At 39.7% G+C, this 16954-nt stretch overlaps 1 long non-coding RNA gene across 1 annotated transcript in view; it reads left to right on the forward strand.

The window, feature by feature from the left end:
• The window catches only part of LOC133472095 (uncharacterized), a 68208-nt gene extending 51487 nt beyond the window's left edge, over positions 1-16721 (forward strand). Inside the window, exons 3-5 of the long non-coding RNA XR_009786583.1 lie at positions 13507-13586; positions 14649-14720; positions 16347-16721. This is a non-coding gene — a long non-coding RNA (uncharacterized LOC133472095). The remainder of the gene's footprint in view (positions 1-13506; positions 13587-14648; positions 14721-16346) is intronic.
• The last annotated feature ends 233 nt before the right edge of the window (positions 16722-16954 follow it).

Consider the following 16954-nt stretch of genomic DNA (forward strand, 5'->3'; position numbering starts at 1 on the left):
TGCAATGTGTATGTTTGTGGTCCTTAATTGTTTCATGTGCAGCAAAGCCTCACCGACTATCATTTTTTTTTTAGACCGTCCACTTCAGTTACAGCAGGCCTTGGCTAACACTGCTAGCTTCCGATAAGTGGCACTAAAAGTACTTGATTGCTCTGTGTATTTGTGTTTGGTCGTGTCTGTGCCACATTAAAACAGTAAACATCTGCCTACTTCATGAGCCAAAATGTTGTTTTTTTTTCCTCCACTCTCTGGGCTAGAGCAGAAGTAGAAGAAGTCGAAGCAAGCTGCAGTGGCCTTAAATGGTCAGAGAGGGGACATTTGGTCAAAGCACATCAGTGGGTTCTGCATTTTTGGATCTGCTGTTTAGGTGTCACAATAATATGGTGACCAATGAGTAACAATGTGCATTTTGAATTACTTAAGGGTTAAGTCGCCATAGTTGGACTTACACTCACCAAAACTGAGGTTTTATACACATTTTATAACATTCACAGACAAACAAAGAAGACTCAAAACTGCAATTCCAAAATCCAACCCAATCAAAATAAGCAGCACCTTTTCACATGCATCTCGAGGACTTTGCTCCAATATACATCACGTGGTATGTTTTGTACAAACAGGGTTGAAGCGAAAACATTTTTTGTTTTTTAACCATAGACACTGAAGGAGCCAATGCATGAAAATAATTGGAGCCCAAGGGGTAATATTTGTTCTCCTGAAATAATAATTATTCCTATGGTCTTTGTGTGCCAACACTGAACCACAGAGGGAAAGCAAAATCCACTATTATGTTTTCATCAATAAGCGTTTGAGGAGGTCTGTGGAGGCAGCTGTATATCATGCATGTCAACAGCCCGACTGTTTACATGGCTAACACATCTCTAGCCGCATGCTTATTTACCTTGTGACTTTATGATGGACCACATTATAACACTCGTTATTTTATTTATTTTTTTATCACCGAGGGGGATTTTTTGTTTTGTTTTTGTTTTTTTTACACTGCAAGCAGGTTTAAAATAGCTTCAAATATCTTTCTTATATGACTCGAGAAGTAATGGGGAATGGATGCTGGTAAAGCAGCGGGAGCATCTGCTTGTCATTATTGATTTGGGAAACATTTCAAGACAATAGCTTGTTTTTTTTTTGGGTCAGTTTAAACCAAGTCAATAGTTAAGATCTGCCTGTCGGACTGCTAAACAATGTGTGTATAAGGACCATCCTGAGAGTCACAAACATTGCAAAAAAATTAATACTGACTTAACGTCAATGGAAGGAGTCCTGACAGACTAATGTGCAATATTAAAATGGACAGTAAATACAGAGATACCTTGTCTTATGAATGAGCTTCAGAAACACCGTCAATTAGCGTCAGTTACCTTGCAGTGTTGAACAGGTCCAGTGCAGCCCTCCGCATAGTCTTTCTCCAGCAAACGCCTGTTTTAGGAGTTCAGTGTTTTCATTCGTGGTGGTAGAAGCAAGTCTTTCACTGCATGGTTTGTCAAGAACAGATCCTGTTTCGAGAAACTTGCCATGGATAGCGTCAATTGAACCATGCATTGGAGAAGTCTGACTGCCACATAACTTCTCAAACTGGCGCTGAACTGCATTCGAGGATGGAAAAACTTTTCACCAGGCGGCCATTATGCAATTTCAAATGCTGACAAAAACTGCAAAGCCTTAACTGTCAAATGCTGATGGCCACACATCTGTCCAAATGCCACCTGAAACAAAATATTAAGAAAAGGAAATATTTATGAGGGGCAGTCAAAAATAAATAAATTAGTGCAATTTATTTTAACCTACTAATAAATCTGTCCTCTTCCTGTCAGCCATTTTGGGAATGATGTCATTGTTGAATGCCCATCAGAAGCAGAGAGCTCTGATTGAATTTCGTGCTTCGGAAAGGGGAATCACCACTAAACATTTTCAAAAGGGGGATGCTGCAATAGGCTACAGCACAACCAAAAAATGGCTGTCCAGGATTAAAGACGAAAACCAAGAGCCTGCTTTGAGTGGGAGCAAAGGAGGTCGTGAAGTCATCAGTTCCTTTGGCTGGACAACCATAACCCATCCCCCATACTGAACCAATTTGGCAGCATCAGATTAGCACCTTTTTGGACCTTTTAAAAGAAGGAGTTAGGGGTCACCACTTGTCAGATGATGAATGAGTTAAGAAAGCTGTAAACAAACAAAAAACAAAAAAACTGGGTAAAAGTGCAGCCGATTGAATTTCACGAGGCTGGCATACATGCCCTTGCTCATCGATGGACAGTCGGTTTTGAGAAAATGGAAAATCGAAAAGTAGCGATCAAATCCACACTTTTTGGGCTTCATTTCTATACATATGTTGAGTTTCAACTGCAATAAATAAACCGAGAGGAAAATTGGGCTCATCTTTTTTCCTTTTTTTTTTTTTTTTTTTTACTGCCCCTTCTATTAACTTTAGGGACACCTTGTATGTGCCCTGTGATTAATTCTGCCTTCTACCCAAAGACAGCTGGGAAGGGCAAAAGCTCCCAGTGACCCTCAACAGCATATGTTGTATTAAAATGGATGGCTGTACTATACAAGCATACTTGACCGCCTCAAAGAAAGTTGATACCCATTTAAGTCAACTTTTATGAGCTTGCCAATTATTAAAAATCTGAAAACTGGCATATAAAGTAGCACACCTTTTAGCAAGCGCCTTAAATCCTGTGTTTTCTCTGTACTTTCTGATAAGGTCAAGAAAGCCAGAATGCCAGCATACAGTTTACCGCAGAAACTCTTTCAAATCAATTCCACATCCTTTTCCAGCCCTTAAAACAAGCTTTAAGTACATCAGAGAAGTCCTTAGCAGGTTGAAAATAAGGCCATTTCTATGTAAATGGATAATTAAAGCAGAAATTTAACAAATGCATAAGCTTCCCCATTATTGACATGTGATAGTCCAAAATCGTTTAGTCTTATCTTCACAATGATTTGCTTATCCTCCTCTAAAATGTTAATAAATGTTTCCTGCAATATTAAGCAATCCTCTCAGGAGGTAAATATCTGCTACGCAGTTGATTATTTAGCCAGGTCGGCTAATTCTTCCATACTCACACATCCGAGGCGGAGCGGCCACATTATATTAACTGCAAGCGAAATATCAATTTCAAATTGAACTTAGGATGCATTATTGATTGACCCGTTATATTGTTCCCCCGAGAGCAAGTGCCAATGGGTTATTGTTTAATATGAATGATAATGCTGAGCCTCTATCTCGAAATAAGGTCCTGGTGTCCTACCCTGGCCTGTGGAATAAGCTCTGATTGCCTCAATTGATACAGTGGGATTGTCACGGAGGCAATACTGGTGGAAGCTTAGTTCCCTCATTATTAGATCCACATAGACAGCACACATAATGTATGTTTGGGAAATTTGACTGTGCCCTTTCCTTTGACTGAGATTAAATTTTTGCAGTTTCATTGCAACTTTGCGGCGACTTTCTCAGCTCGAATTAACTATGACTTACTTACGACCGAATTATAACAGTAATTGCAATTCTGTTTTGCGCCACTAATTAGCTGTGCTGCTGCCACAAATAGGTGGCACACCAATTTAAAAGTTGAATCATGGCCACCATCTCCATGTCACACAGCTTTTTGAAACTGCTTGTACTCTTCTTTCAAGGCAATGTCACATAGAATTGAGTTGAGAGGTCCAAAGAAGAAACTAGTTTTCTCTGAGAATTTGGAAGGAAAATTAGAAATAAATTTGGCTTCAGAACACAACAGACACACACATTTGAAGTCCTGAAAACCAAAGCTCCGAAACCAAGCGAAAGTCTTGAATCTTTTAGATTAGATTAGCTCCCTTGGTGGGCGGAACGAAGTCATTTTCTTTGTTTGTGAAAAGAGAGTTTGAAGTATGCTTTATTGTATTTTGTCCTGATATTGTGTTCATTTGTACTTCAGGGTGTGAGATGACTGTACATGCTGTCTGATGATACCGATCTGCAAATAAAGTGAAGTAGCCGTCTGTTCATTGAGCTGAGGGACAGCTAAACATTAGAAAAAAATGGACAGTCTTGTACAATCCTGGCAAGACGTATAAGAGGAATAGCATTTTCTGTATGGTACAGGTAATCATTTGTTGTTGCTCGTAAACGTTACCTCAACAAATGCAAATAGCTACGATAGAGTATACTTTCAAATATACTTTCTATTGGAATTCTTAAGTCTCGTCATGATATTTTCACAAGGACTAAACTGCATGATTTTGCATTCAGACTGAAGGCCCCTAGCATCATAAGCAGTATATCACAGGGAGGGACTTTTCTGTTAATGATGCTTTATTGCTTGTTGTGAGACTGGAAAGCTTCCCTAGACGTGACTCCATGGTAAGTTTGGGCTGCCAGCACACATGTCACCGCACGCTGTTTGCTCATTAGCACCGGTCAGCTTAATTCTGCTACCTCTAGGCTGTGTTCAGCTCTCTGATGCCGTGGCAAATTACAAGTAAGACTACAAAATAAAGACAGTTCAGGCGAAAAGACATCAACTCTACAATAACAAACTATCTTGTACCTTGAAGCACAGGCATGAACTGCTATGTCACATTATATTTATGGTACTTTCCTGCTTAGGATGTATTATAAAAACAGATGATTGACTGCCAATACAACACATTTGAAAAGTTATGCTATTAATTTCCAAAAATCTCCATTAAGAGACTGATCTCGCCAGGATTTCCATAGCACATAGACTCGTGTGATTCAACCCGACCAGGGGCTGTTTGGGTTTGATCCAGTTGTCTGTCACGAGCTCTGGCTGGTGATAAGTACATCCAGTTGTAGGGCATTGATTAATTCATGGTGTTGCCTTTAAATATGCACAATGTGGTAATCCACAGAGACAAGCGTTCTGTCTCTAGAGGAGTAGATGAGGCGACATGCTGCCAAAGGAAACAGACCAAGAGTGATTCATTATTAAATAAGTCAAAAAATAATCAGCGACATCGGCGAAAGCACTGTAAGACTTGGACTCACGTAGATGGTGAATTAAATTAGCACAGCGGGTATTGCCTGGGATGATGGATATGTAGACCGACCAATGACTGCATAAACAGTTTTTGGGCAATTCCACCGACTCAGTGATCTTTTCTTGTTGTAACACTCTCAAAATAGTGCTTTTTTTCAACTCGCAATCTGATATTAAACATCGAACTCCTCAAAATGTATATTTGTCCATCTCAGGCAACTGTTTTATTGTACTGCTCCTCCGTCATAGTTGAAATATCATCAAATATACAGAAAAACAAATGAGCTGAACTTACTTTAGGCCTTCCCATGGCCTGCAAAGGATCTGAATGGTGCATGTTCCTGTCAGGCATGTGACTTCTGGAAAATTCCCAATTTTTCAGTGGGCTAATGTGTTCGGTAACAGGCCTTAGTGAAAACCCTGGGACACAACTGAAGTGTGAATTAGAACTAAATTATATATAAAAAAAAAATAAAGAAAAACTTAAATTATAGTTGGAATGGGGAGTAAAACAGATATGTTTGGCAAGTATAACATTTTTAAAGGATTTAAATGATCGTATTTCATGGTAAAGTCTAATTTTGAGAAGCACGAACAGAAGACAAATGCTGTGCAGTGTTAAAGATAGTTTAAATTGTATTTAAGTCAAAAAAAACTTTGGACTGCTGGATTCTATAACGATGGAAAATAATAAAAGAGAAACGGTATAATGTAATTGTTACATCTACTCAATATCTCGATTAAATGCAGTATGTGAAACGCACCACCATTGGAATCTGTTGGTGCGGATTGTCTGGCATATCTTTATTACTAGGAAATTGCATTATTGACAAAATGTCATCCACGGAGCAATGCGATGATTGAACAAAAGAGGATACATAATCGAAGCTCAGGATTCTGGCACAGCTTCTGTACAACAAGTCCGGGAAATTCTCAAAATGATTAGGGCACGTGGCTGTACACTCACAAATCACTTCTGACTATTGTTGGATTTTTTTTTTTTTTTTTTTTTTTTTTGAAGGAGAATGTATCCTCAACTAGCATCAACTTGATATTGTAGCTTTTGTTCAGTATCAACATATTGTTGGTGTAAATTGAGACAATCGTAGCAGCCCAGGATAGGGTGGAATTCTCCTTTAAAATGCGCCCCCATCTGTTTCTCACAGACCCCCAGAGCAAGCGTCGGTATCACACACTGTTTGATGAGCGCTGTACTCGCCTAATGGACCTGCAAAGCTCATTTGTTTGAAGCAATTATTCCGAGGCAACTTCGTCAGTGAAGTTTCCTCTCAGACGGCGCAGATTACTTGCTCTGTGCCTTACAGAGTGACTGAAAGGCATCAGCACATTTCCTCTGAAGCGGCCTAATGAAGAAAGAAAAAGACTGGGGGAAGCCATCTGTTGATATTTTGCATATGCAGAGGTGGCGAGGGGGAATCTACCCAAACAGCTTTCAATATAAAAAGAGAAGCAGCTATGAGTCAGTAGAAGGATTCCTTTTGGTGTCCTACACCTTAAATCGAAACAGGGATTGTAAAAGCACCCAAAAATGCATCAAAAAGACCTAAGACACTAGTTCATCACTCGAATTCACCACATTCTGTTGTTTTCTCATCCATTAAAGTCCAATTATCCTGGTTTCTCATAGCCTTCTCCAAGATACTGTCACAGTTACCAACAGTTTTGTGTGATAAACACAAACAGTTCTCTGGCTTCCTTTGTGTAATGGAGGCGAGTAAAGGGCGTAGCGTAAAGGGCGACGACATGAACCTCACTCCCGCGATGCTTTAAAGAGGGTGCTGGCCGGGAGCTGGCAACCCAGGCTTTCAGCCGAGCAGTTAGGGCATTTGGCTCTCAACTGATGATGACGGTGGCCGTGCGTGTTTGAGCCCACGTGTGGCTGGACAGCGCAATATCACTACTTGAACATGCCCAACATGTTATTGACGCTAACTTAATGGGAGGCTCTAAATTGTCCATAGTTTGTCATTTGGGTTTGAAATATATCATTAGTGACACCAGTTTGGGAACTTTTCTGACACACCTTGTATTCTAACTCTTTCTTTTCATCAGGTTACACATTTGCAAAATGTTTACAAAAGTTTTGGGGATGTTAAAGACCCCTAAAAGGTGATATAAGTGCCAGAAACCAGTCCGCGCACTGCTTTGCAAGAAGTATGATGTCACTTATGGTTCTGAGGTATCGAAAGCTATAGCTTGCGTCACACAGCTAATCAGGAGCAACTGAGTACACTTGGGTTCCACTCACTCACCTGGTGACAATCAGACTAGTTAACGGTATATAAAGGAGGGCAATGCTTTGTCAGTTGGTTGTATGTCTTCAGGGAGACAACAGTTCCCTCTCTGAATTTATTAGTTTTAGTTACCTTGTAATGCAAGATGTAGCATTGTCCCACTTCCTTTCTCGTGGCTCCCAAAAGTCGTTTTCATTTGGTTTAAGGTCCACTTCTTTTGGTCATGTGTTATTTTGATATCATTTAGCGGGTCAGCCATCCGTCCAGGTATTCATCCATCCATTTTCCGTACCGCTTATCCCCACTAGGGTCGCGGGTGTGCTGGAGCCTATCTCATCTATCTTTGGGTGAGATAATTAGCGGGTCATTGTGGTGAATTTTACTATTTATTAGTTATTTAAGTCTGCAATGTCAAGCTAATGTCAAACTAAATACAATACAAACTAAATGTTAAACATAAATACAAACAATTCTAAGTTAATGATTATTTGCTAAAAACAATCAAGTTTATCAGTTTGAACGTTAAATATCTTGTCTTTGCAGTCTATTCAATTAAATATAGCTTGAACAAATCACTGTATTCTGTTTTCATTTATGTTTAACACAACGTCCCAACGTCATTGGAATTGGGGTTGTCATTCCAAATGGTCAATGGTCATGAAGTACGGTAGCCCTAAAGGGTCAGAAAAACGAATAAAATCCAACGAAACTGAATGGAGCTAAAAAACGTCTTGAATCCTCTTGGACAGAGTAGTAAATACACTACGACAGCTCTGATTTTTCACTCTTTGACAGTTTTATCATTTTGAAAAACTTTAAGTCCACTCATCTAAGGTCTATATAGCACCATATAATAATTTTTTTCTCAGAACGTTTTCCACCATACAGTCAGATTTAGGGTGTAGTGCAGCTGCCATGGTCGCTAAACACTTATTAGATGTGTCACCCGCGATATTGCCCAAATAAATCCTCATTCAAAGACAAAAAGCTGTAGTGAGTTGACAAGCGACACCTGACATGCAAGGACATTAAATAGCACATTTTCCTTTTTCATCGCTCAACTATGTTGGATTTCCAAACCTTGGCGGATTTCCATCGCTCATCCTCCTCCACGGCTGATCAGAAGAACGTATTTGAAAACAGCCCTTAGCCAAGCTTAAAGGAGTCTAAGACGAGAGAGAGTAGGGATGGGGATGGGGGCGGGATCTCAAAATGGCTACAGAAGATGACAGGCCCAATGTGTTGCCGAGCCCGGATCTCTGCGCTTGATCCTTTCTGATTCCCTTTTTTTCCCCTTCATATCAATCCTTTGGATGGATAAGAGTGAGACAGCTCTTCCTGTTTCTCCTGTCTCCATTAGCTCCCTGGCGGATCTTCCTGATGTGAAGTGACTCCAGCTATAATCTCTCGCTACGTTTGTGTGTTGTACAACTTGGCTCGATTTAACTCAACTTCCCAGACTCTTTTCTTGGGGTGCTAAGAAGCACGAGGCCCCTTTTTCTCCTGAGTCGAGCGATGCAATATTATGGCCTAACACACAGCTCACACACTCAATAATGCAGTCAAAAGTGTCTTCTTCTCACTCAATCCAGAAGGGAAATCATTCTCGAACAGTTTCCTTTCATAAGTACCCTTTGGGGCTTAGCGCCACTGTGTTTATCCCAGCCCACAAATCACGTTACCAAATGGTCAAAGAACAAAATAAATGATGGCCGAGGTTTCCCGGATGGCGTTAACCGGTTATCGATACGATTTGATTGGGGAAAAAAAAAAAAAAAAAAGAAGAAGAAGGCGGAAAGCTGTAATTTTGTGCCTCGCCGTGCATAAAATCCACCCCCTGCCGTCTTGAGTAATGTTTATCCTCCTTTTCTCATAACAACCGGAATAAGTCCACTTGACATGAAGAGCAGCATCCAATTCCTCAGCTGGAGTGATTCTGAAAAGGACCGGGGTGACTCGCCTCCTCCGGAATTCTCACTTTATAACAAGCTCCCGCTCTCACAATGTATTCCACGGCGCTTGTTACCGCCGGAGATGGCATTTCAAACAACATACACCATGTAATGGAACGCGATCCAGATCTTTCGGCAGTAGGATTGGGCATCATTTGAATTTGAGCAATTCCGGTCCTGATTCCGGTTCCTCATTTCCATTCCGGTTCCAAACAATTCTCAATTCAGTTTCTTTTAGGGTGCTGGGTCAGAAATTATTGAATGGTTTAAATAAAGGGTGTCCAAATGATGCACGTCCATGTTCTTAGCAGCCCGCAGCATAGACTAAAATGAACATGTGAATTGGGGTGCTTTATAACCAGTATTAATAGCAAACCTATGAACTCAAAGGCAATGTGTGTGGAACTAACCCAATTGACTTAATATTCATTGATCAATGTTTTAGCTAAAAGTTAAATATAGCATTGTTAAAATAGTTATTTGGGACCGTTTTATCACGTCAAATTATTTAGATATACAAGTTTTACCTTGACTTCCTGTTTTATGCTTGACGCGTTTTATTTTGAAGGGTCCGCACCGGAACTTGAAGTAACTTCACACAACACCGGTGAATTTTGAAAAACGAAACCTAGAAGGCAAGAAAAAGAGCAATGAATGGAACCAAATGCTAGATAACGTTGATTCCTTTACCTCCACACCAATGAGGCACAAAGTCAGCGTTTGTGATACTGTGAGACAACGTTTATGTGAATGTAAAGTTGCCAGTTTGACCTTTGGTGAAGTTTTAGCTCAATGTTTAGCTTTTTTTCCTTTTTTTTTTTTTGTCATCGGCTCTTACGTTGGGTTTAAGACTAAAATAAACCCTTAAAACCATCAGTTCAAGAGTGCAACCCACCGTTTAACTTGTTAGCTGGCTCAATGTTGGCATAGACGTATTTTATTGTTTCACTCACCCAATTTGACTTCACTGAAGTTTATGAGGTCATTTATTTGACTTATGTTCATCGCTGCCATTGGGCACAAGCCCGTCTGTGCGCGTTCTTCCTCGTTGGCTTTCGCCTCTTCTTCGTTGGTTTGCGGCAGTTTCTTCTGCAGGATCGGCGGACTGGAGGCATCGAAACTGGGAACCGAAATGTTTTCATTTGAACGATTCCAGAAGAACCGGCATGTTAGTCCCGCTTCCAATCGGTTCTGGATCCCCGATGCCCAACAAGCAGTCTGCTTTAATTTCTTGAAGTCTCTGCGCCATTGGCACAATGGTCACTGTACCAGATAATCGCGCTCTTAGTGATTTCAAATCACTAAATTGCTTGAGGACTTTGCATCATTTGCACAATTGTTTAAAAAAAAAAATTTTTTTTAAAAACCATCAGTATTACCACATTGCCGGTAACCTTTCATTTCTCAGTGACTCTCTGTACTATGATTTTCTGTTTTGATCTCTCAAAAGTGTTTTCTGTCAAATGCCTGTCTGTCGTCGTACTAGAGTGGCTCCACCTACCGGAGACGAATTTGTTGTGTTTTTGACATACTAAATACTACTAAATAGCGATGATTCCGTCTGAAGATTTGAATCTCATCTCCCTTTATAGCATAATGATGATCAACCGCATTTCTTGATGTATCTTAATGCTTTTACGCAGAGTTGTCACTATACATATTTCTGGGCTACCCTTAGTTTTGAGGATTTTTTGCGCTGATCATGCTGGCAGTGACTCATTGTCTTTATTCACCACATTAAGTGAGTAATTCGGTTGTGACTACTGGACTCAACGTAAAAAACACAATTTTAGAGATTCAATTTGGATGATCATTCCATGCAAAAGCAGGAGTTTCATTATTGAATATTTTATTTTGTTTGTTTGATGTCTAGTTTTTAAAAACACACTTTCATGTCATTTTAAGTGAAAATCTGAAGCAATTTCCTTTCATCTGTTTGAGCCTATATGTTTAATGTTGATTCTGTGCGAATCAGAGAAAATCCAAAATCTTGTTTTTAAAAATCAAGGACGTCGTAAAATCATTCCGCCGTGGAAAAAGTTCCAATAAATAATTAAAAGCTGAAATGAATGACATCTGTGCCCTTGATGTTCAGATGTAACTTTCTTTAACAAACCTTAGTTTCCCATCTCTACTGATAATGAATATATATATTAAAAAAATATATCCATCTTGCTGTTTAATCATTTCACAGATACCAAACAACAGTTGCTACAGGAAAGTAGAGTGACAGAGCCTGCAGCCTTGTGAAATGAAGTGATTAGCCATCTTAATTAGCTGTCGTCTTTGGCCCTGGCCTTCTCTGCATGATGGAAAGTTGTGCTTAGAGGATCAATATGAAGTAAAACAACAGCCACCCACAAGGCTCCTCTTAATCAACCATTGCTTGGCTTGAAAGCTGGTGTGGGGGCATATAGAGAGGCCGGCCATATAGGGTAGATGGCACTGTGCTCTCAGTTGACTGGCATCTAATGGGGTCATTTCTTTTGTTGCAGCCAATTTTAAATTATTCAATGATATAGTTGTTTTGTTTTGTTTTTTTTTAATTGAAAGTGTCATCTTGTGGCATCTGGTGCCAAGGAACTATGTTGAAGTGAGTGGAGGAGCATTCTTTGGTCAGGACATAGCGTCATCTAAAATGAAAAAAAGTGTTTTGCTACCATCTTGTGGATCCATAGGAAACTACAAATCTTTTTGGGTGGTTTTTGCTATTTGCTAATATAGTATTGTATAAAAACATACAGTAATTACATAATTCAATGGAAAGAAAAGAATTCAACAGTTGTTGCCATGGTCTCATTCAACAAAGCAGGGTATGTCAAAAATACTTTTCGTCCTTAGTCCCTGTCCCAAATCTTTCAATGTATTTGCTTTCGTTGTAATTGTACAGAATAGCAATAATCTGAAATGCAGTGTGTCACGTTAAGATTTAGACAACTCTTAACCAACGTCTTCCACTAGTTGGCGAGGCTTCACACTATTGGGAGTGGACGCAAAACATATGAACCGACCAAACGATCTAGAAATCTAACTGCCAAAATTAACTCACCTATTTTTGCAGTGGTTTGCGTTTTAGAGTGCCAATTAGCAACCGGAGGGGGGGCGGGGGGGGGGACGGGTCTGTGACCCAAATTGGTCCCAGGAACAATCTCACAATTAATGCAGACTGTTAGTGGGGAGATTCAGGCTTTTAAAGTTGTAAGGGAGGGGTGGGCAACTTTATTTTTCCCCATCCGGGGCCATTTTAGTTATAAAGTCCTACTAAATGTATTCTTATATACAGTATGTTAAAACTGCATGGTGCTCCAATTAGCTTTTTTTGTATGGCGTAACAACACAAATAATGCCGACAGTTTTAAGTTGCAACTATAACGAGAGAAAAAAATCTTAGGCCAATGCACGGATACGGATAATCAGGTTTAATTGGAGCATTTTCCCAAAATATTTCGCTCAATGACAACAAAGGCCCGATTATCACATGTCACTGAAAGATTATCCTGACTGATTATTTTATGGTGTTAAGAGGAAAAATAGTTACGTGCAAAAGTGGTCCAAGTCCAAACATCCGTCCATCTGTCATGAAAAACGATCAATAACATTAAGTCATACTAACATACAGATGCACTGACACCAAAACTTAAGCATACTTACTTACTTTTTTTGGGATGTGGGCCCAGTGTTGCACTGATGCATCAGGGAAAGTGCTGAGTGCAACAATGGACTGCCCCCAGATGTCAAAGTTAGAACTGAACCTTGATTTTGACCAGTATTGATGTGAAAGATCTGCCTTCCTCTTCGCATTTTTACACTTTACTTAAAATTGACAGTTAGCCCACTCTAGTTCGCAATAGCTCAATTATGACCTATATTGTTTTATTTATCGAAAATAGGACTTGGAGACTAATGGAGCAGTCTAGCTTCTATTTTTATTATTATGTATTTATTATTCTTCGTTAATGGTTTAGATGGTAAAAATTGTTACGTACATTCGAGGCTTTCGCAGTTATCCGACTAATTTAATGATTTGAGTCTTTGAATTTGAAAAGTATACACTACAATTTTCCTATAATATTGCAAATTTAGTCTTGTAATATGACTTAATTTTGACAAAATGGTGATTTATTTATTTATGTATTTTTTTTACTTTTCCCCCCCCCCACCTCCTTACCCTATTTTATATATTTGTATTAATGTTATAAACTGTTTTCTTTGTTCACACACCTCCATCCACTGTGTGCCTTCCATGAGTTTGTTTTCCGTGATGACCTTTGTCTCTTTTGTCACCGTGTCTTACAGGCTAGAACGGCAAATGATTATGGAGAAGACGTCTGGGAAGCAATATCCCATCTTCAGCCAGAAGAGAACAGTTCTCATAGGTATTAAATTGACTATTCATTCATGTGTGTGTGGCGGTGGCTACCGCAAATCCAATATAAATGTCCCATTCTAGGCGGCACACTTTGACTGTCAACTGACTGCAATCAGGGATTGTCGGCGAGAGATTAAAAGATATTTTCCTCTTCAGGCGGAGTAAATTGGTTTTGGATTAAGGCTGATTGATTGCTGCTGAGGTATACAGCAGTCTGTTTGAGATGTTCAGTTTCGGAACACACAAGTAATTTCAGCCCAAGCTACTCAAGGAAATCGCACCGGATGGAATCGATAGATATTATGTAGCAGTTACCAGCAATGCGCTGTTCAAGGTTATCATCATTAAAGGCTTGAAGAAATATTATTCAAAGGAAAATCTCAGAGTTTGCATGTTAATATGAGATTCAGGAGTGTAGCACATGTTAATGACAGAGTATAATAATCACTTTTTTTTTAATTAAAGTGCCATGATTGGAGGTAGAAGGTCTAATTAAAAGACATTGCTGAAATTGCCTCCAACTTTGTTGGTCAAGCCAACTTTTTCCATCCAGTGGTGCCTTGACTGCGCGGCTCCTTCTGGTGTGTGCGCCTTAGCCACCAGGGGGACGACGACAGGATGATTATTACGCACTTGTGTCTGGCTGCCCACAATAAAAGGCAACTCTAAAATTCTCTATCCAGGCGAAACAGCGGGTCCAACTGATCCGTTATCACATCATCATGCAGTGAAAAAAATGTATTTTTTCCCCTACTTCATACAATGGGTCCCGTGTGATCTCTGAGATACTGGGACGCTTGATTCCCACCCCAAAAGAGAATTTTCAGCAGGTGACTTAACCCACTGTAGAGCAGGTTAGCTTGACAGCACAGGTTACCATGGTGACATGTCCCGCTGAAAAGTAAATTAGCTTTTCGCTAAAAGCTGAAGGTGCCTTGCCATCTCTGCATGCTTTGTAGCTTTAATCTTGGAGTGTTGAAAAAAAAAAAAAAAGTGAGCAAAAGACAGCAAAAGCATTTTAACAGGTGGAGGCAGCAATTTTTCTCTCTCTACTGTGTGTATGTGGCAGATGGACACGCTGGCAAACACAAATACCCTCCACGCCCCTGGCACCGCGTCGAGAACTTCACCAAGCAATCAAGTAAGCCACTTACCAGAAGCTAACACTCATCTGTCCAACCAATCAAACTGAATGCAGCTCTGCTTACTTTGCACAAAGCTTAAGCACTGGCTAAGTTAATCATATTACCTCGACAGTTTTACAGTAAAAACATAAAGTAATGAGAATTAAATAGAATGTAAAGAATTCAACTTTTTTTCTATCATGGTTAGTTTATTGTGCGGCTCCTTGTGGTGTGTGTCTTGCCCACCAGGGGGTAGTGTAATATACACACAGTTACAAATGAAGTTGACAGTCAGAACTACTCAGGAAGCTGCAGCAATGTTAATTGTTGTTTTTTTTTGCAGAGGATAAAGAATATATGCTTATCAGTATTGTTGTCTGTCTACACGTGTGTCGGCACCGTGTGTCCAAATATCTGTTGCTTAAAGAGTTAACAGTGCAACATCGATGTTGTTTTCGAGTGTGTGTTAGAATTAAGCTAGGGGACCTTTGTATAAGGCAAAGTTATGTGGTTATTTAAATACAAAGCGTGTAATTCTCGTGTTTATTGTTTTTTTTATTTTGAAGAATTGTTCACTATCTGCCAAACTGCTGCTTGCTGCGAAGTGAGTTGAGTTGAGTTGAGTTTGATGCAACTGTCTAGCAGACCGTCAACCATCAATCAGAGCTATTTGCCAGCTATATTTATCCAAACATTAAAAAGTACATTTTCCATATGTCTTTAATTAAGGCGCTGACATCATTTAGGGCCGCCAATAGCGGCTTTCCTTGCTGAGGCGTTGACAACTGTGCTTGCATTTGCATTTTGAGTCATAAAAACACTGCATTAGATACTATTAGATCTTATCTTATTTTTTGATATACTATGGATGAGTTTTGTCACAGGGCTCATTTTCCATCATAAAATCTCATGACATTCCATTCGATTTGAGCCGATGGATTTAATTGAAATAACACATCTCACGTATGAATTTTAAGTGTCGTTTCAATCATCCTCCGTCCTCTGGATTTTTATTGGCTGTTCCCAGTCAAATGGATGAATGAAACGGCCTATAACGCCAGCGCTGGCTCTTCTGACTGCTGATGTTCTCCTGTTTTATATTCCCACTAAATGAATAGACGTTTGAATTAAGTAATCGCCACTAACTCTCAGAGGAGTAATAAGAAGGGTCAGTACTCTTTGGCCCGTGTCTCTCTTTGGATTTGCGCTGTTCCCTTCTGACCGATTACTGACAGAAGGTGATTCTCTGGACTTTTTGTGTGAGAAGAAATGACTTGAGACAAAAGTGCCCTGCAAGGGGGTAAGAGGAAAAATTGTCATTAAAATTACGTATCCCTTGACCCGCCCGCTTCAAGGTCGGAGCAATTATTTAGCGTGTGTTTAAGGAGAGCTTTTGCCGGTCGTTAGCGGAATATTGGGTCGTGTGTGTCGGGGCGTCTGAAGGACCAGGGTCCGGTCCTTAAGATCCTAAATGGCCTGAAAAGAAAATGATAGCAGAAAGGAATACGGGAAGGATCATGGGAAGCATACAATGAGGTTGAATATGTACAATATTTCAGCCAAGTCAACATGTGATTACAGTCACACAAAGGTCTGGGTCAAAGTTCATTTAGCTTAATAGTGTCATTTTGGTTTCTCTACAGGATTTCCAAAAAAAGTTATAGCCATTGTACATGCACAGTTTGGACATTTACAGGTAATTCAGCGATTCTGTCACGTACCACTAGAGGAAGCTCACGTGCCACTACCACGTTTTAGGATCACTAATTTTGGTTGTAAAATCACCTTACGTGTACACTATGTCTTTGGAATGTGGGAGGAAGTTGGAGTTCATCCCAAGAAAGCCCCATGGAAGCATGGGAGAGAATAAACTCCAGACTTTCGAACACATAACCTCTTGGTTGCGCTAACCGCTAGACCACCGTGCAGCCTCTCCTTCTGTTTATTTCCATTATGTGCAAGGCTCCACTTAACTATGAAGGAAAGAACACATTTCATCATTTGGAGGACAGGCCTAAATTGGGCAGCATGCTGGACTAGTGGTTTGCATGTAAAATTCAGTTGTATTTCACTTTTTTTTTTTTTTTTTTTAAATACATTTGCATTTAATATTCAAATAGTGCTTAAAGCTTTTATTTCGGTACAGTTTGTGTTAACTGATGTGTAATACAATTTTAATTGAATCTTTATTGAAGTCTCTTTTATTTTCCTATATTTAAGCGCAGTGTTGATGTTCAAACTGCATAATGTT

This window comes from Phyllopteryx taeniolatus, chromosome 22 (genome assembly GCF_024500385.1).
Source record: "Phyllopteryx taeniolatus isolate TA_2022b chromosome 22, UOR_Ptae_1.2, whole genome shotgun sequence".
In the NCBI taxonomy this organism is placed as follows: domain Eukaryota; kingdom Metazoa; phylum Chordata; class Actinopteri; order Syngnathiformes; family Syngnathidae; genus Phyllopteryx; species Phyllopteryx taeniolatus.